The 21,014-nt window shown below is 37.2% G+C and overlaps 1 long non-coding RNA gene across 1 annotated transcript in view; it reads left to right on the plus strand.

Moving 5' to 3' along the window:
* Window positions 1–10,699, plus strand: part of LOC141579512 (uncharacterized) — a 36,951-nt gene extending 26,252 nt beyond the window's left edge. The window contains exon 3 of the long non-coding RNA XR_012511049.1: window positions 10,535–10,699. This is a non-coding gene — a long non-coding RNA (uncharacterized LOC141579512). The remainder of the gene's footprint in view (window positions 1–10,534) is intronic.
* Window positions 10,700–21,014: the final 10,315 nt, after the last annotated feature.

Raw genomic sequence — 21,014 nt, forward strand, 5'->3', positions numbered from 1 at the left:
ACTTGAAGCTCCTCATTCCACCAAGAATCTCTCTCAGAGGAAATATCTTAATGTGGAAAACCTTTCAGGAGTAAAGATGTACACTGGAGATGTATTCATAAGAGTGGAAAGTTGGAGATCACCAACATGTCTAACCATAGGAGAAGGTTAAGGAGATGTTAATGCATTAAAATCTTGAGGAATTTCAAAAATCGTTTGGAAACTCAATAATGGCTACTCCATTTTCCCCAGGGCTAGCGTCTTCAGGTGCCTGGCAATATCATCTCAAGGCAGAGGATGCCAGATGCCCAGAATTTTATATTTTCCTGCTCTACTTTTCTTCTTTTGGCAGTCTCAACTGTTTTTCCGTTCTTATTTTTTTCTCATAGGTAAATATTACCACAGATGTAGATAGATAGATAGATAGGTATACATATAAATATATAAACTGTACATAATTTGAGATGTTCAAAACACAAAGCTGAACATAACTGGTGGTGGTGTAAATCTTGGAACCACAAAGAACTAGCTAAAGCGCCAGAATGAGATTGTTTCTGTGAACTTTCCTCCATTTAATCACATGGGTTTCCATGGTAATAAAAAAAAAAAAAAAAGTGAGCAGGAAAGAGACTATAGAAGACTCTAGCATTGGGACTTACACCATCTTGGTGAAAGGCTCTTTGAGTCAGGCTTGATAGCCCAAGATTATTCCAGGCAGTCTCTTTTATATTATCCCATAGATGATGAAGACAAAAAGGAAGAAAAAGTGAGATTCATGCCACTGATACCATGAAATGGGACATGATGGGACTTTCAACAACCTTATTATGGCAACAATATAATAAAGTAGTAAATTTTTATCACATAAATTAAAGTGACAAAAGTAGAATAAAAAATGTATAGGAGAATCTGAAGGCCAGATTTGTGCTTAACCTCTGGCAAGTTACTCAGACTTTATGATAATACATTTTGTACATCATTCAAATTGATAACTTGATCCAAATGTTATAAGCTGTCTTTTCTTTGCCTGTTTTTCTAAACTTGTTACAAAGTTTTGTATCTGAAAATAATTTTAGCTCTATTTTAGATAAAAGTAGGTATAAATGAATTAACAGAAACATTTTTCTATCTCTTAACTTCCTCTCTTGCAGTCTTTGACGTATTCTGGGCTTTGGTCATTTCCCTCTTCTTGGTAGAATTCTGCTTTCTCAGATCTAAAGATTATTGTTATTATTTTTTTTTTGACACAAAGTAAACAATTAGAAGTTAAGAGGAAGAAAATGCTTAAATTACTTCCCTTTTGTGTCAAGTTTCAGATGAGGTCGAAGTGAGAGAAAGAGCAATATGGGAGAGCTGGTGGCTGAAACAGGCAAAAGCTAGAGAGCTAAACCCAGGGCCAATTAGCCAGGAATTGGCTGGGGGCTGGAGTCAGATAGTCAAGACAGGAATTGCAAGATGGAGAGTCAGGTAGCCAAATTAAGTAAAGAGTGAAAGATAAAGAAAGTGAATTCTCAAGGCCCTGAGAGTCAGAGTGAAGGTGATAGAAAGGCAAAGACAAGATTTTCTGGGGTTCATATGGCTGCAATTGTCATTGGCTTGCAATTTCCCTCACCATAGAGGTTGCCTTTTCCCATTTCTTGGGGCCTCATGTGCAGCTGGTAACATCGTGCAGCTGGCCTTTATTCCACTGTGACTGCGACTTCTCTCTTTTGTCTTACTGTGGCTTCCATAGATTCCTCCTTTGGAAGCATTTTAACTTTTGGCCAGTTGTTGATTTACATTATGGACGTGTATTCTCTGTGTAGTCTGTCCCTTGCCTCAAGGCTTTCAGGGAAAGAGGCTAGAGTATCTAATAACGAATGGATCCTTCTAAACAGGATCCAAGTTAGCGCTTTGTCTCTCCCTTGCCCCTGTGAAAGGCACATGAAAGCACACATTGAAAAGGAGCACTTTTCATCCCCAAACCGGCCCCAAGCAATTTCTGTGAACTGGTTGTCATTTTACAATAAATGGGCCCAGCATCACTCATAATATTAATAAAATAATTATGCAAAGTAGTTGCTTTTCAAGTCGACTGATAATTTTCTCTTTTCTTTTAGACATCAAAAAGAACCAGCTCCTACTACTGATTTTAGAACATACCACCCACCAGGTCTTCCTTGGAAATTCTAGCAGTTTATGCATTTTGTTCCCTGATGAAAACATCTAGCATCTAAGTTTGTTTATTCATTCATTTGTTCATACATTTATTCATATACCCAAGAGATACCATTTAGTGAAAACTGTGATGTGATGGGCACTGTATCAGTTCCTTTATAATTTATTAAGTACTCAGGAGCTACTCTGTCAGTCACCATCCTAGGTTCCAAAGGTCAAAAAGACCATTCAGAAAATTTCATGGGGGAAGAATAAATAAGTTGAATCAAGTTACAGTGGGTACCTAAAGGCAGAAGTGGGCAGTAATTCCTGGGATATGAAAAGAGACCAGGCTTCATGAAGGAGTCTTGAAAGTGTTAAGCTCTGACCAAACTTCTGATAACTAAAAAACAAACAAAACACAAACCAACATAGGTTTCAAGCTTTAGCAGGGGAGGACCAAAAGATTAAAGAGCACTTGTCCCTGAGCAATGAAGCTACTGTTCCAATAGAAAGCTGAAGTCATTGGCTGGAGTGGAAGTGCAGTCAGATAAAAGGTACAGGGAGGAGGTGGTGCAATGGAGATATAGAATTGACCCACAGGTATGGTCAGGGGAGCAGATTTTCTGTAAAGGAAAGGGATTCTAGTCACTAGGAAGAGAGTCACTGCCTGTTATTGTCCCCATACAGGAGGAACCATTGATAACACATATTCTTAAGTCGCTAATGGATTAACAGAATTTTCATTGGACATCTGGGGACCATTCTGATACCATATCATCTGTCTCCTTAGTATAGCTTCTTAGTAGGGATCCATCCCTCAAAGTGGTTTTCAGTAGGTGAAAGCAACTAAAGGCACCGCCCTTAGGTTGGAAAGTTGACCAGCTTCATCCTTGATAGCGTGTTCTTGACATGCTGTCCACACCTAATGATATAGAAAATATAACTGAAAAGACTGGAGCCCTTTAGGCCAGGTGTGTGTGTGTGTGTGTATATATATGTATATATATATATATAATTTTTTGAGTACAACATTTTCCTCCTTCCTTCATATTCTTCCTAATGAATATGAAGTGCAATCCTTTTTTCTTGAAGTATAGTTGATTTACAATGTTGTAGGCCAGGTATATTTTTAAAGTTTATATGTCTACAAGATATGTTTTGGTTCTCGTTTGTTTTGTTCTCTGACGCATCTCTTAAGAGACATGAACAATCTCTCTCACCTTATAGCCACTCAAAAACTTTTTGTTAAATTGAATTCAAGTGAGGGGTGTAACACAGAGCACAGATACACTCCGTCTGGAGCCAGAATAACTGAATCCCAGCTCTGCTGCTAGCTAGCCTGATTCCTCCCCTTTAAATGAGGTTAGTAGGGTTGTTGTGAAGATGAGCTGATTAGAATATATTGAAAGCATTTAAGCTGGGGGCCCGCCCCTAATAATGCTATTCAGGGCATGTGTTTGTTAGGATTGATATTGATCGTGTCTCGTAGATAGTGACAAGCCCTGAGCCTGTGATTCTGGGACTCGACGTTCATATATACATGGAGATCTCAGGGCAGCTTGACCTCAGAGCAACTTTTTTCAAGTAAATTGCCTGCTACACTTCCAGGCCGCTGCAGTAGCTTTCTGTCTCCATCACTTTTCTAGCACTGCTCTTGCTGAAGTAGTTACAACTTCCTGATTGTCAAATCTAAGACTTCTTTTCAAACTCCTCCAACTTGACTCTTCTGGAATATTTAAAACATTTAACCATATTCTTCCTCTTTGAATTATTTTTCTTTGGCATTAAAGCCATTCTTCCTGGCTCTCCTTCTAATTTTTAGACACTTTCTTTGTTACATTTACCAACTCCTCTTTCTGCACTATGTTTATCAGAATAATCTATTGAGGTGGCAACTATTATTGTTTCTATTTTTGCATATGAGGAAATTCAGACTTAAAGAGGTATCTGCCTAGGATCACACAGCTAGTTCTTGATTTGAATCCAGATCTGTCTGACTCCTGTGTCTGCACTAATACATATTCTGTTGCTTCTCCAATTAGAGTGAGTCAGATCATAAGGAATCTCAGAGACCACTCTAACAAAAATATAACATTAATAATAACTAACACTAATAGAGTGCTCTCTGTGTGCCAGACACAATTCTAAAGCTTCATGTATTTTTAACTCTTTAATCCTCAAAAAGTCCTATGAGGTAAGTACCATTATACCATTTTACACATGAGAAAGTCAGGGTACAGTTTCTTAAGAATGCTAACCAATTGGTCTTTATTCTGTCAGCAATTAGAAGATTTAAAATATCCTTAAGAAGAGGGCAGTGACATGAACTTGTTCAATTTGTATAGAAATATAAATTCCAGGAATATGTGGGATCAACTGAAGAGATTGTTTTTGTACACAGAAATCTGCTAGTAGGCTGTTAAGGAGTCTAGATTAAAGTGCTGAAGGCCTGAGTAGAGGTTCTGGCAAAGGATGATGGATGGAAGGGACGTGTGATGATGTTTATCAGATATTATGATCATGGTGTGATGGCTGGTGGGATGTAGGTGGTGGGAAGCAAAGGAAGGGTGTTGTTGAGGTTCTTTGCATGGGAGATTTTAAAGACAGCGTGTTTGTTTAGCTACATACTAAAATTTGGGTATTTAGCCTTTCAGACTGGCCTTGTGCCCTATTAGTCTTAATTAACTGGGTTCATCTGGAGAAGCAGTTCCCCTGCCAGTATGCTACCAGGGCCTCTGCTGCTTTCTCCAGCTGACGCTTGCTGCGCTGCCACCTTTTCCCCGCAGCCCCATTCTGGCCCAGGGAAGAGTGTTTAGGCTGCTGGCTCAGTGGCTACTCCAAGATTGCTGTTCAGTGACATGGCAACACTCTTCCCCTTCTGCCAGGCACCAGCTGCTGCCTTGCTGGGAAAATAAGAACTTAAAAATCATTCTTGGCTGCATCTTCAGTTCCTTCACAGCATTGAACTCATAGAGTTTTATATCCAATCCTACCCTTCCCAACCCACCTGCACTTTCTTGACTGATACTATAAGATTGCAACCATTAGCTTCTGGCAAACGTGGCTTTTCTAGTCTTCTTCTTGCCTTTTGTGGTGGGTATCTTATTTTGGAAGTTAACACATATGTATTGAGTGCCCACTGGAACCATGCCAGACTTATGTGAGATGCTATGGCTAAAAAGATGAATTAGGTATATCCTGATCTTAAGGATCTCCCAGGCTGTTTGGGGGAATCAAAGAATTGAGACAGAGTGTAAGTGTAGCAGTAGGAAGCAGAGGCACTGAGAACAGCTGATACTGCTTAACTAGTGGGGAGACTGTCTAGAAAAGCTTCCCAGAGCACTAGGCATCCAAGATTGGATTCTAGGCATCATTGAGACATGGAAAAGTTGCTTGGGTAAGAGCATAATTGGAATGGTGGTGCAGGGTCAACAGGGTAAAAGAATGTATGTTTAGAATCAAGAAATAGTGCTACGAGTTGTTTAGGGACCAACAAGGCATTCCCTACGTACAGGTGGTTGAGGATGGAAGTTTGGGGAGAATATTGAGGAGTGGGGCTGGGAGGACAGAAAAGTGATAAATCATTAATAGGCTTGAATATCATGGCTTGTGGTTTGGAATTTATCCGCAAGATAGTAGGAAGCTCTTAATAGGTTTAAACCGGGCTGTGATATGGTCAGATTTGCTTCTTAGAAGTTTTTCAGCTACAATATGGTAAGTCAAGGTGAGGGCAGAGAATTCTGTTAGGAGGCTATGGCAGCCAGCGAAGTAAGAGCCGTGGAGAAGTACAAAGGAAATACCATTGGGGAAAACATGGAGTGAAGGAATTTATAAGAAGGTGGATTTTATGACAGTTGGTGATTAACTGGATGGTTGGGGGCAGGGAAGAGAACTTCAGTGTCTCTAGGTTATTTCTTGGACAATAGAGCTTGACCCTGTCTTTGAAAATAAGTTCTCAAAATATACTCAATCACAATGCCATATCATCCCCTGAGATGTGAACTTTAACTTCCCTCACACTCCTGGTTTCAAAATCTTGAAGTTTATTTCTGGATTAATGTCCTCTACTAATATTAGATACACTTTTGAACCCTGATGGAGGTTCTACCATTGGCAAAAAGCAGGCATCCTGATGGGATTTTTATGGATTCTCAGTGGCAACAAGAGCCTGTCTTCTTCCTTCACAATTCAGGAAACTCTTCAGTATATTAGTGCTATGAAAAGCACAGCTGTCCCTTCTGAGAGTGGATCTTGTTGGCTTTGACACATCTCTATGATGAGAAGAAATAATTCTAAAAGCCTGTTAATTTTTTTCTCCAGCAAGACACCTACCTGATAACTGGATAATCAGTCAGGATCCTTCTTCTTTTTTCAACTGAAATGCCATCAATTCTCCAGATACTACCCAAATTCCCAGCAGATCCATGAAGTCATACCCAGCAATACCAGCAGACTTTGATTTCTTCTCCTCTGTCTTAACATCAGTCCCATTCATTTTATCCATTTGTTTCACTAGTTCACAGATTTATTGAGTCCCTGCCATGTACCAGGCATTAGTTTAGTCCTTAGGAACATAGAGGGGAATAGACCAAAGTGCCTACACTCATGGAGCTGACATTGGTGGGAGAAGGAAGACAATGAACAAGTAAACAAATAAATGAACCAGAAAATTTTAGAGACTGAAATGATATGAAGAAAATAAGAGAAAGTGTTACTGGTGCTGGAGAAGGCTGGATAATTTAGACTGGTCAGTACAGAAGGCCTTATTGAGTCCTGAGTGGTCAGAAGTCATCAGAAGCTATTAGGTTGTGCTTTCTGGACAGAAGTCCTAAGGAAGGGACAAGTTTGGCTTGTCCAGTGTAGATGAATGCTCCAGTGCATCTGGAGCATAATTTATATCCAGCTGACTTATTGTATTCCCTACTTTTCCATATTTGCACTCTGCGGGTTCCAGGCTAATTGGGTTATTTGCATACATATTGTTTCTTACTAAAATCCCACACTCCTCGAGGGCAAGGGTATATCATATACTTCATCTATTTTCCCCACAACCTCTAGCATAAGGCTAAGAACATTACTAGGTGCTCAATAAATTCTTGCTAAATTAAATTGAATTTGCAGCAATAGGATTGTTTTTCATAATACAAAGTGTGAACAAAAGAAATATTTACCAAACAACCCAGTGATACTATAGCAAAGGTTCAAAAACAGGTTATAAGTTGCTCCCCAAAGACTTGAAAGGTACACTTCCATTATGGTAATTGTCATCCTCTGATCTGTTAGTCATCTGTGTTCAGGAAGTCATTTTCTGTGACAGTTGTCCACATTTCTGAGAGAGAGGAATTTACCAAGACGTTGCTTCGGTAATTACAAATGATTTCACTTACTGCTTGAAAAATAAGAGCAAGAAAGGAAAGAAAATTTATCTTCTGTATTCAACACCTAATTCTCTGAGGACAAAGGCAGGGAGAGGCCAGGTCCTAGAACCTTGACTCCAAGAAGGAGTTGATGAGAGAGAGTAAATCTGAACAATAATAAGTAGACGGAGGAGAGACATTGATGGATGAGTGGCTCCAAGGCCAGAGTTGCTGATAAGCCAAGGTAAACTGAGTCAAAGAATAAAAAATAACAGGAGGATGAGGAGTGTGGTTAGACCCAAAGTGGGCAGGCCTGAATGCCCAGACGTTCATCTTGCAAGTAGGCTAATGGACACCCAATTAGAGCCACAGCATCATTTTTATCTACATCCTTTGGCAGACTCAAGGATGCATTTCTGCCCAGAACAGCTCACAGTGCGATGTTTTATTTCATGTTCATAGAAGAGAACACTGCAAATAAATGCATAAAAGACCTTTACATATGAAAGGAAGGTCTACTTCACTCATCGTGAGATGCCATTTCACTCAGTGAAAACAGTACACCAGGATACCATTTTTCACCTTTCAGACTGGCAAAAACTTCACTGTTGGCAAGACTGTGGGGAAACACTATTTTTACACCTGGCTGGTGGGAGTATAAATTGGTATAATCCCCGTAGGGAGTGATTTGCCATTATCTATCAAAATTATAAATGGATATAGACATTGAACCACCTTGGGGAGTTTAGTCTATAGCTATATTTACACCTAGATAAAATAATGCATGTACAAAGTTACTTATTTATTAAATAGCAGAAATAGAAAACACCCAAATGTCCAATAAACTATGATATGGTTATATAATGAAATACTAGTTGGCTGTAAATCAAGCAATCCCCAAACTCTAAATCTCTGAAATAAAAGTAAAATGAGGACTTTCTCTTGCCCTGCTGGGAAAGGTCTGCAGCAGGAGAAAGGCAAGCCCAGCTGTGTGTTTAATATGTGCCCTTTTCTGCAAAAAAAAAAAAGAAGAAGAAAGCTAAGAACATATTTTTATATTTTCTCATATTTGCATGGGGACCTGGAAAAATACACAAGAATGCAATACATGTGTCTGTCTTCCAGAGGGGTGACTGAATGAATGGTGACTGAATGAAAGACTTTTCAGTGTTCATTAAAATTTTGTGATTTTTTTTTGAAATATATGAAAGAATTACTTAAAGATAATTCAAGATCTTTGTCCTCTTAGAACTTATAGTATAGTAGGAGAGACAGAACATAGAGAGATATATAACATAATGTCAAATAATGATAATTACTAAGAATAAAAAGTAAAGTTCTGTGAAGGGATGGACAGAAAAGAGATGATATTTTAGATAAGAGGTCAAAGAGAGGCCACTCTAAGAAGGTAACATGAAAAGAGAAAACTGAATGAAGTCAGAGGGGGCAATGTAGATAACCTGGGAAAGTGATCTGGGCAGAGGAAACAGCAGTTGTCAACATCATGCAGCAAAACCACACCTATTACACTCATCAAGCTACAGTGTGGGACTTTTGGCGAGGTGGCCAGGGGCAAGGTTATGTAAGATCTTGTAGGTCTTGGTGAGGGCTTTGGATTTTGTTCTCTATGTAGTTGGAAGACAATTAACTTTCTGTTGACGTCTGGTGCTCTGTGGGTTCTTCTAGTTCCTTCTCTGTTTTGGCTTTATTTGCCTCCTACCCAGCCAGGGTGCCATGATCACAGTAAAAATGCTCCCTTATCCTGATACTCCCTTTTGCCAGTCTCCATCCTTGAACAACTTCCACTATGCATTTTCTTTTCTCGGGGAGCAGAATAAAAGACAGGCAATGAGCCCAATGCTAGGCTTCACCACAAATTCATGTTCTCTAGCTGCCTTTGGGTCTGAGTCTATAGCCATGAATTTTTCACCTTTTATTAATTTCCTATTGCATCCATCCACTCTCAACCATCCCCTCAGTCGTTACACATTAGTTGATGACCTCACTTCTTGCTTTAACAAAAATTGAGTTCATTGAAATTCCTTTAACTTAACCTGCAGCTATCTCCTAGTCCTTTTCAAACCCACCCCGTCATCTGATAACCTCTCTTTGTGAGTGGCACCATCACTCACTCAGTTAACCAATCAGAACCCTGGGAATCATCCCTGATCATCCCTGATCCGTTCAGTGCTTATATTCAACTAGTGCCTTAGTGTTGTAGATTCTACCTCCTAAATATTCCTGATGCTAGCCCTTCTGCTCCATTCTTACTTCTTAAGGTTAAATTAGGTCATTAAGATGGGACTCTAATGATGAAATTATCCACTTTATAAGAAAAGAAGATCCCTCTCTCTCCCTCCCTCCCTCCCTTTCCCTCGCTCCACCTCTCCACACATCCCCACCTTGGAAACACACTGAGGAAAGGCCAAGGGAAGACATAGTGAGAAGTTGGTCACATGCAAGCCAGAAAAAGAACTCTCACCAGGAACTGAGTCAGCTGGCACATTGATCTTAGACTTCTCAGCCTCCAGAACTTTGAGAAATAAATGTCTGTTATTTAAACCACCCATTCTATGGCATTTTATTATGGCAGCCCCAGCAGACTAAGGGTTGTTGTGAAGATTAATGGGAAACAACATGTGTAAACTCTTCTGAAAAAAACTTGACCATGGTAGGTGCTCTGGAAAATTGGTTACTAAGATTAGCATCTGTTTTCAACCCATGCTCACCCTCTTCCCACCATGTAACAGTTCCAAGGATTATTTGAAGTTTCTGGCTAGTGTTTGCTCTCTTACACTGTGAGATTATGCATTTCATCTGGACATCTATCCATGTTTTCAGTACTCAGTTAGCACCCTAGGACAGAGTAAATAACTGTATCAGACAGAACCATTGTATTATATTTATGCCCTATGTGATCCTCTCCCTTGAGTATGGGAAGAACCTGTGACTTGCTTCTATACTGAACAGAACATGTGGTTATTTTGTACTTGATTATGTTATATACATTCACAGTTCCCATCTTGTTGAAGTCTCTCTTTTCTTTGCTAACTTTGAAGAAGCAAGCTGCAATGATGGAGAATACATGGCCAGAAGCTGGGGGGCATCCTTCAATGTCACCTGACAAGAGACTGGGACCACTATTACAGCAGCCTACAAAGAACTGAGTGCTCTCAACAACCATGTGAACTTGGAAGAAGATCTTTCCCCAGTCAAATTTCAAATGAGACCATGGCCCCAGGTGACATCTTGTTTGTAACCTTATAAGACCGTAGAGAGTACCATAGCTAAGATCTGATCCACAGGAACCTAGTGAAAATAAATGTGGTTTTTAAGCTGCTAAATTTGCAGCAATAGATATCTAGTACATTATCCATCTGTACTCTCAAAACTCTAAAATAGGCTTTGTTTACAGCTTTTATCCCTGCTTACTTTGTCTCTGTCTTTCTCTTTGTCTTTTTTCTCTGCTTACTTTGTCTGTCTCCTCTGGCCTTGGAGATATGTGAGGGAGATGATTACATTTTCTCCATACCTTGATAGTCTTGAGTGCCACATAGAGTCTCCTTGGTGCTTAATAAATGTTCATTGAATGCATTTCCCTCCCGTCTCCTGCAATACTTTTCAAATACTTGAAGATAAGCAGGCAGATTCTTGATTGGGTGCAAGGGGATAAAACTTGTTTACAAGTGTATGAAACTGAAATAGATCACAGGAGAGCAAAAATGACAACTGCATGGTGATGTGTCTCATGTCAGCTTTTCAATGGCATCATCTTGATTAATGAGGTCCTTCATTGGTGCAGTCAGTAGGAAAATGAAAAAAAATAAAAAGGACTTTTTCCTCTTATGGTCTACTTTCAAAGGCACTAGTTTCTCATTATGAGTAATCACATATCACTCTGAAAGAAGGGCAAACTTGAAATGACTAACTTTTAGGTTTTAAGGCCTACTATTCAAGTGAAGAGTAAAATATTCCTTTTATAAAACTGATGTTATGATTTCACTTGGATAATTTCATGCTTTGAAAAATGACAGTGTTCTTGTTCAATCTTCTGGTTAATGAATCTGTTTGAGGAGTCTCCTTGCTGAGAAAATTCCAAGAGTTTGCTTTTTAATATTTTGGGAGGGAGTTGATGAGATCAGCAGTATTTTTTTTTTTTTTAGATAAATATGTTTTCCATGAAATTATAACTAAAATTTCAGGCGGGAACCACAGTGACGTATTTATTTGTATTAATAGGTAATCAATACATAGTTATTAAAGTGAATTAAATTCTAGCATTTATTGTAAATACAGTGCAAAGACCAAGGTCTTTGGAATTATATGATGCAAGTTTTATCATGTCTCCCACTATTGCAAGCTATGTAACCTAAAAGAGACCTGCTGATTGTCGTGGGTACCCCTCCTCCTTCTCCTATACTTAAAGCACAGTGAAGGGTTATAACAGGACTGGGAGCATGTGATGTGGGGTCAATATCCCTGCTGCTATTTAACACAGTACTGAAGGTCCTGGCCAACGTCGTGAAGAAAGGAAAAGAAATAAGAGAAATAAGGATTGGAAGGAAATATTTTTTAAAAATCTGACAAACTGTTAGGACTAATAAGAGAGTTTAGCAAGGTAGCTAAAAACAAAACGAAAGTACAAAAATTAATAGCAGTTTCTACCAAAGCAATAAGCAACCTGAAAATTTAATTAAAATAAACACCATCCACAACAGCAACAAGTACAAATAGTTTTAACTTAAATGGAATACACAAGACTTTTATGGAGAAAATCTTGAACTTAAATAAAAGCAAGAGAAGATTTCTGGTGTTCTGAATAAACGAAGAGACATTTTGTGCTCTTCGATGGTTCTATCCCTTATGAAAATGTAGATTCTCCCCCAGATTAATCCACATATATACACTCCCAATAAAGTCTCAGTTGGATGTTTTGAAGAATTCAGTAAACTTAGTCTAAAATTTGTATGGAAAATGAATGTCCCCAAACAGTCAAGAAAACATTAAAAACCATAGTTAAGAGAGGACTTGTCCCGTTGATATTGAGACATACTGCCAAAGCCACGGTGAAGATGTCAGTGCTCACTGGCTTAATCTGTGGAGTTAAGGTCATCACAATCACAATGTTTGTTGTGTTGTAGTTGTGAATTGTGGCATACTGATTCTAAAATCTGTATGGAAGAGCAGCAAGCCAATAATAGCCACAATATGCCTAATGGAGAAAAACTATGTGGGAGTATGGCACACAAAATGTCAAAACTTACCATGAAGCTTTAGTAATTAAAATAGTGTGTCATCATTGCAAGGATAGACAGACTGATCAATGCAGCAGAATATAGAACTCCCCAAGCCGACTCACAGATATATGGAAATCTAATGACGGAGATGACACCACAGAACAGTGAGGAAGGAATAGATCTTGAAATTAATGGTTCTGGGAGAGTCATTCATATGAATAAAAAAGACACTGAGGGTTTGTTTTGTTTTGTTTTGTTTTTATTTTTTTATGGTTATTACACAGTACTTGTCATTAGCAAACTGAATTACCCAACAGAAAAAGACACTGAGTTTTATATCATACCATATACAAAAATCAATTCCAGGTAGATTATAGATAAATGTGAAAGCCAACACTATAAAACGTTTAGAAGGCAACATAACAAAATATATTTGCAATCTTGGGATTATGAAGGATTCTTAAACAAGACTTTAAAAATGTAAAGCATAAAGGAAATTTTTGATACACTTGTTACATTATGTTTGAGAATGTCTCTTCATCAAAAATGACCACGAAGGAAATGAAAGGCAAACTATTCACTGGCAGGAAATATTAACTACTGTAACAGTCCGTGGACTAGGAACCAGGATATACACATGAAAGACAGATTGAGAGAACTCCTAAAAATCAGTAAGAGAAGGACAAACAATAGAAAAAATACACGAAAGACAGAGGAGATAGAAATAGGAATGAACAATAAACATATGAAAAGATGCTCAACCTCATCAGTAGTTAAGGAAATGCAATTTAAAAGCACAATGTCAGTCAATAGTAAATTGGATAAATTGTAGTAAGTTCATACAACGAAATATTATAGAGCAAATGAATGAACTACAGCCATATAAGACAAAGATGCATTGGTATAATGGCGGTGGGAAAGGAATAGAAAATGTTCTATTTCTTAACCTGGATATTGTGTACTTAGGGGCTCATTGTGCTGTTATTCTTTCTATCTTATACATACCCTATAAATATCCTTTTAAATTTAATAAATGTTGGATCTAAGCTATTTTTTTTTTTTTAAAGAAGGCATGCATGTTTCCAGGTGTGGAGATCCTCTTAAATCTGTCCTACAGGGCTGTGTAGATGGGCAAGTAGGCCTGAGTAGGAATGCTAACTGTGGGCCATGGGACATGAGGGCTCAGGGGGAAGTAGCTTTAATCTAAAATATCACTCATAAATTTGCTTCTTAAGAGAGGCTAAGGAAATGATAGGGCCTTGACCACATTCCAAATGGGGCAGAAAGAACCTTCTCCCTGTACAAATCTTAAAGAATCATTGGGAGACAAACAAAAATGCTTATGATTATACCCCATAAATTCTGCTCATTCACCCCGCTTCATAGGGTGGTTAAGAAAATCAAATGAGATAATGAATATAAAATAGACCTGCCACATGGGTAAGTGCAGCAAGTATTAGCTCTTATAATTATCATTACCTTATTTTAGGGTGGAATTGCAAAATGATTTTATATTTTCTTTGCACTACTAATAGGGGGATTTTCGTATATACAGATCTACTAAAATGTTATCATGGAATTTAGGAGACGTAACTTTGCTAGATTTACAATCCATGAGAAATTGAAGTTGTTGAAGTGTTTAATTTTTGCAGTGTTCAGACAATGTGCTTGGGTCAGAACAGCCATCAGAATCACGTAACTTGCCCCAGGAAACAACAGTCATTGTTTGCGAGTTGCCACTGTAAACTGATAGCTGACCTTTATTCTTAAATGCAGCCATCATTACATTTTAACATTCTTTTCCTAACGGATGTCTTCATCTATTATTAATTTATTTTTTTAGGGAAAGAGACAAAGGGCTACTTGTGAAGCTAATTGGAAACTTTGGTTCTAGGTTTCATCTTTTGTTTTGTTAAATTAATATTGGTCATAACATAGAAAAAGAAGAAAAAAACACTAAGACAGAAAAGTGGAGCAAATATCAAGCCTCCCGTGTTGAGCCCAATACAGGATCACTGAGTAGAGTCAGAGACCTAATGAGAAGTGTCAGGTATTAGTAATAATAAAATAAAGTAGAAATCTGGGGTACTGAATTGTGTCTGTCTGTCTCTACAGAATAATATTGGAATCATTTGAGGGAAAAGGGACAAGGAAAGATTTGAAGTGATTTATGTAATAAATAATTTCAAAACAGAGAAACACAGCCTTCTTAAATGTAATAGAAGAAAGGATAAGTTTCACGGAGACTTCTGCCAAATAAGAATTTGGTAAGTAAATATCCATACAGAGAAAAACAATGCTTGATATCCAAGTATCAAGCATTAAACGTAGCCAAAATGTGCATTTGTTTGTGCTACTGTCTTACCTCTTCCCTTATAACCTTAATTCTATGCCAGATGCACCTTGATTATGCTCATTTTGAATCTTTATAAGATTGTGCATAGAATGGAAAAAAGACTAAACCATATATTTGTTGATGACCTGGCTCCAAGGTGAGAAAGGGAAATGATATTTTTACATTTTATGAAGTGCCTATGACTAAAAATATAATTTTCCAGCTGTTATTGTCTTACAGAAGTACTTATTCCCTATGGAGCAAAATATGCTTCCATTCTGATATTATTGAGATGATCTGCTGATTGTGACCAACCCCAGGACCCATGTCTGACAAAGAATTATTCAGATGCTTGCCTTGATCTCAGGCTGTGCCTAACCTAGGAAAACTCAGCACTGAGCTATCTCCCTGCAAATCACTCTTGCCTCCAATTTATTCACCAGCTCACTGGTCGCCAATCCACCATTCTATGTCAATGCATAGTCGAAGCATATTCTTCTCCATTACTGTCATAGAATGTCAATTCTGTAATCTGTTTGCAATTAGAACCACTCCAAAAATCTATCTTTCCTTTATCCCCTTCCCTCATGAACTTTAATAGAAGAATAAACATGCCAGTGTTATTCTCACCCACAAATAGAAATCAATCTCTACCAAATTCCTTGGTGTAATATGTATTAGCTTGTCACCAAGGACAAAATTTATATTTACTTAAAGATGTATTTCTCTACACAAAGCTTCTCAGAGCTGCAGTAAATAAAAATGCATGCCTGTTTAAGCATTAAAAAAAATAGAATCATTCTGAGAAATATAATCCTCTTACACAATGAAAAGTCATGGAATGAATGTACCGTATGCCAATAGCGATACGCCTGAAAGAATAATGAGTTCCGTTTTGGTGAGCTTGCTTTAAAGTTCATTGACATTATAGCCAATGCATTTACTGCTGGCTGGTGAACAAAGCCCTAGTCCCAGGTTTTTGGATAATGGTGTAAAAGAAAGATGTGGCAGACAGATGCTGTGTGCAATTCAGTATTTTTTTAAATTGTGGCAAACTGCCTGGCTTATTTCATTTCTTCTTTCTACATGCTTTGGAGTAATTTAACTTACAGTATTTCATAAATAAAAGGTTATTTTAATAATTAATCCTGACACGTCAACTTCAAGGCAAGTCAGTTCATTTATAAGAAATCCCTTTATGTTTTTAATTCAGATTAGATAAGCTCTTCTTAGGGGGTTATCTCTTTGAAGATGTCTATTAAAAATAGCAGGATATAACACATGTTATTTTCGTACAGCCCTTTGCATTATTTTTGCTCTTTGCTACAATCATCCATACAGTAGAAGCAGGATAAATGACTTCTGACAATAAAGCATTTAACTTGCAACATGTTATGTTTTCTCTATTAGAGTTTACATGGTTTGAAGCAACTCTAAGAAGGAGAAGTCAGCATAGCATGACAAAAATCCAAATGGAAAGTTAAATCTAGAGTTGGATACAAAAGATAATGTACTATCTATCCTAAGTACTGTGAAATGTAATTAACTATTAAGGAAAAAAAAAAAAAGAAACAAATCAACAACAAACAAAAAAGGAAACTAATTAGAAAACAAAAAGATTTCCTAACCACAGGCTTTAGGAAACTAATTAGCAAAAGAAAACATGGTATTACTGTTAACAACATCCATTTAACCAAGGTGTCTTTTTAAAGTGACATTCACTGCAATTACAACAATTAAACTAATGTCAGATTTCTTTCTGAATTAGATTAAATAAAAATTTGCTTTTCTTTGAATATTTCATAAGCCAATTTTCAAAAGTCTGGTCTCAGAGAATAATGGAATATTGTTCTATCTTATGGCTCGTAATTTATTTTTTGTTATTACTGAATCTTACATGAGAAATTAGAAATATTTGGAAAAATGAGTGTCTAAATTTTCTATACAGACTTCATGTGTTTATCATGTCAAAAAGTATACATTCACTCAATTGTTATTGAGAGTTCACTATGCTCCAAGAACTGTACCAGGGACAGGGTATACAATGAAGGAGACATGCAAGGGCCCTGCTCTTACTGAACCTGAATTCTAGTGGTGGAGGAGAGATAGCAAGAGAGTAAACTACGTAAAAATTACTGATTGTGTCATATTTGAGAAATAAATACATAGGGTGCTTTGGTAAAGAATAAGAGAATGAAAGGAGCACCAAGAAATATAAAGCAAATACTAACAGACTAAAAGGAAGAAATTGAAAGCATAATTGTAAGGGGCTTTAACATCCCACTTACGTGAATGGATAGATTATTCAGACAGAAAATCAATAAGGAAACATCAGATTTAACATATTAGGCCAGATGGACTTAAAAACATTTACAGAACAGTCATTCTAACAGCAACAGAATAAACTTTCTTCTCAAGTATACATGGAACATTCTCCAGGATAGGTCACATGTTAGGTCTCAAAACAAATCTCAATACATTAAAAAAGATGAAATTATATCAAGCATCTTCTCAGAACAAAGTGGTGTGAAATTGGAAATCAATCACAAGGAAAAATTAGGGAAAACCACAAAAACATGGAGATTAAGCAATATGCTATTGAATAACCAATGGATCATCGATTAAATCAAGAAGAAATCCAAAAATATTTAAAGACAAATGAAAATAGAAATACAACATATCAAAATCTATGGGATACCACAAAACTGTTTCTAAGAAGGAAGTTTATACTAATACAAGCCTACCTACAGAAATAAGAAAAGAATCCCAAATAAGCAATCCAACTTTATACCTAAAAGAACTACAAGAACAAATGTAGTCCAAAATTAGTAGGAGGACAGAAATAATAGAGATTAGAGTGGGATAGATGAAGTAACTAAAAACTTAAGACAGACAAAGCAATTGGAAAGATCAATATAACTAAGAGCTGGTTCTTTGAAAAGGTAAAACTGACAAACCTTTACCTAGACTAATGAAGAAAAAAAGGAGAGGACTCAAATAAAATCAGAAATGAAGTTACAACCAATACCACAGATATACAAAGGATCATAAGAGACTACTATGAACAACTGTATTCCAATAAAAATGGACAGCCCAGAAGAAATGGGCAAATCCTTAAAAAGGTACAATCTCCCAAGACTGAAGCAGGAAGAAATAGAAAATATGAACAGACCAATTACTAGTAATGAAATTGAATCAGAAATTTAAAAACTCACAACAAATAAAAGTCCAGGACCAGATGGCTTCACAGGTGAATTCTACCAAACATTGAAGAGTTAACACCTATCCTTTTCAAACTATTCCAAAAAATTGCAGAGCAAGGAGCATTTCCTAACTCATTCTGTGAGATCAGCATTACCCTGATACTTAAACCAGAGAAAGACATCACACACAAAAAGATAATTTCAGGCCAATATAACCAATGAATATAGATGCAGAAATCCACAGCAAAATATTAGCACACCAAATCCAACAAAACACTGCTAATGGACTATCAGAGAAATTAAAAAAAAAATCCTACTTACAATTGCATCAGAAAGACAAAATACTAGGAATAAATTTAGCTAAGGAGATGAAAGACCTGTACACTGAAAACCAATGAAAAAAATTTGAAGAAGGCAAAAACAAGTGAAAAGATATTTTGTGTTCATGGATTGGAAGAATTAATATTTTTTAAGTGTTTATACCACCCAAAGTAATGTACAGATTCAGTGCCGTCCCTATCAAAATTCCAATGGCATATTTCACAGAACTGGATCAAATAATTCTAAAATTTGTATGGAGCCACAAAAGGTCACAAATAACCAAAACATTCTTAAGAAAGAAATCATTTCTGGTAAGAAGTTAGTATCCAAATATTAAAAACTCATAGAACTCAACAACAACAGACACAACCTGATTAGAAAATGGATGGAGAATCTCAATAGACATTTTTCCAAAGAAGATATACAGATGGCCAACAAGCACATGAAAGTATGTTTAACATCGCTAATTATTAGGGAAACACAAATCAAAAAGACAGCTTATAGAATGGGAGAAAATACTTGCAAAAGATGAGACTGACAAGGGCTTAATTTCCAGAATACATAAACAGCTCATATAACTTAATAAGAAAAACAAAAAACAAAAAACCCAATCCAAAAATGGGCAGAAAACCTAAACAAGCAGTTCTCCAATGAAGACATACAAATGTCCAATAGGCACATGAAAAAATGCTTAATATCGCAAATCAAAACTACAATGAGGTATCATCTCACACCAGTCAGAATGGCCATCACTAAAAAATCTACAAACAATAAATGCTGGAGAGGGTATGAAGAAAAGGGAACCCTCCTACACTTTTGGTGGGAATATAGTTTGGTGCAGCCATTATGGAAAACAGTATGGAGATTCCTCAAGAGACTAAAAATAGACTTACCCTATCTATGATCCAGCAGTCCCACTCCTGGACATATATCCAGATGGAACTTTAATTTGAGAAGATGCATGCACCCCAATGCTCCCAGCAGCACTATATACAATAGCCAAGACATGGAAACAACCTAAATGTCCATTGACAGATGACTGGATAAAGAAGTTGAGATATATTTATATAATGGAATACTGCTCAGCCATAAAAAAATAATAAAATAATACCATTTGCAGCAACATGGATGGACCTGGAGATTGTCATTCTAAGCGAAGCCAGAAAGAGAAAGAAAAATACCATATGATATCACTTATATTTGAAATCTAAACAAAAGTCAAAACTGGGCGGTAGACTCATGGTGGTGATCATTTTGTAGAGTTTACAGATGTCAAATTATAATGCTATACACCTGAAATTTATGTAATGAAACAAAAATACAGATGTAGGAAAACAGCAGAATAAACTAGTGAATGATTTTAAAATGTTTGCTTCTCTGAAGAGAAAATTGAAGGGTTGTGACACACAGGATAAAGAAGAGTAACTTTCGTTTTTAACCCGTAAAATAAATGACTTTTAAGAGTTGGGTGTATATAGTGCAGTCACAAAGTTAAACTCAAATAATGTATACTATCATTAAAAAAAGAATAAGGGGATAGGGCCCTAATTAGATTTAGTACTTAAGGAAGGCTTCTGTAAGTTGGTGGCATTTAAGATGAGACCTGAAGGATAAGAAGCTGGTCATTTGGAGAGTGATCCAGATGGAGGGAGAACCAAGTAAAATGGGTGGGAGACAGCTGAGAGCTGGTTCTAGGCATCAGCACAAGACCATGGGGCCAGGGTGGCAAGTGAGGCATGTTCAGTGTAAGTGGCAGTTCAAGAGCTAGCTCTGGGTCCATGCACACAGAGCCCTGCAAGCAGGGTAGAGTTAGGATGTGATTATTTTATTCTAAGAGCACTAGGAAGCTACTGGGGCTTTTTGCAGAGTGGGGAGTGGCATAAATGAATTAAGCTTGACATGATTACGCTGGCTACTTTGCAGAGAATTTCCTGAGTATCAAGAGTAGAAGGGAGACCTCCTCCACCATGTGAGGCTACAGCAAGAAGACAAACATAAGTGAACCAGGAAGTGGGATCTCATCAGACATTGAATCTGCTGGTGCCTTGACACTGGACTTCCAGCTTCCAAAACTGTAAGAATTAAATTTCTGTTGTTTATAAGACAATAAACAAATAAAAAGGAAGATGGGAGAAATCAGCTGGGAGATGCTGTACTGGTCCAGGTGGGGGGACTAGGGCTTGACTTGGAATGGGACCAGTGGAGATGGAGAGAAACAATGGATGTGCAATACCTTTAAAGCAGAATTGACAGGACTTATACCAAAGCCTTGAATGTGAATAGTAAGGGAAAAGACCAAAGGCAGTCACCAGGTTTCAGATTGGGTATCTTACCTCAGTTGCAAAGAAGAAAGACGAATTTTCCCCTGCCATGTAAATTACATGATATTTGAGTTTGGTGAATGGAAATGTCTCAAAATGCAAGATAACTAATGTATTGCTAA

This window comes from Camelus bactrianus, chromosome 12, assembly GCF_048773025.1.
Source record: "Camelus bactrianus isolate YW-2024 breed Bactrian camel chromosome 12, ASM4877302v1, whole genome shotgun sequence".
NCBI lineage: Eukaryota > Metazoa > Chordata > Mammalia > Artiodactyla > Camelidae > Camelus > Camelus bactrianus.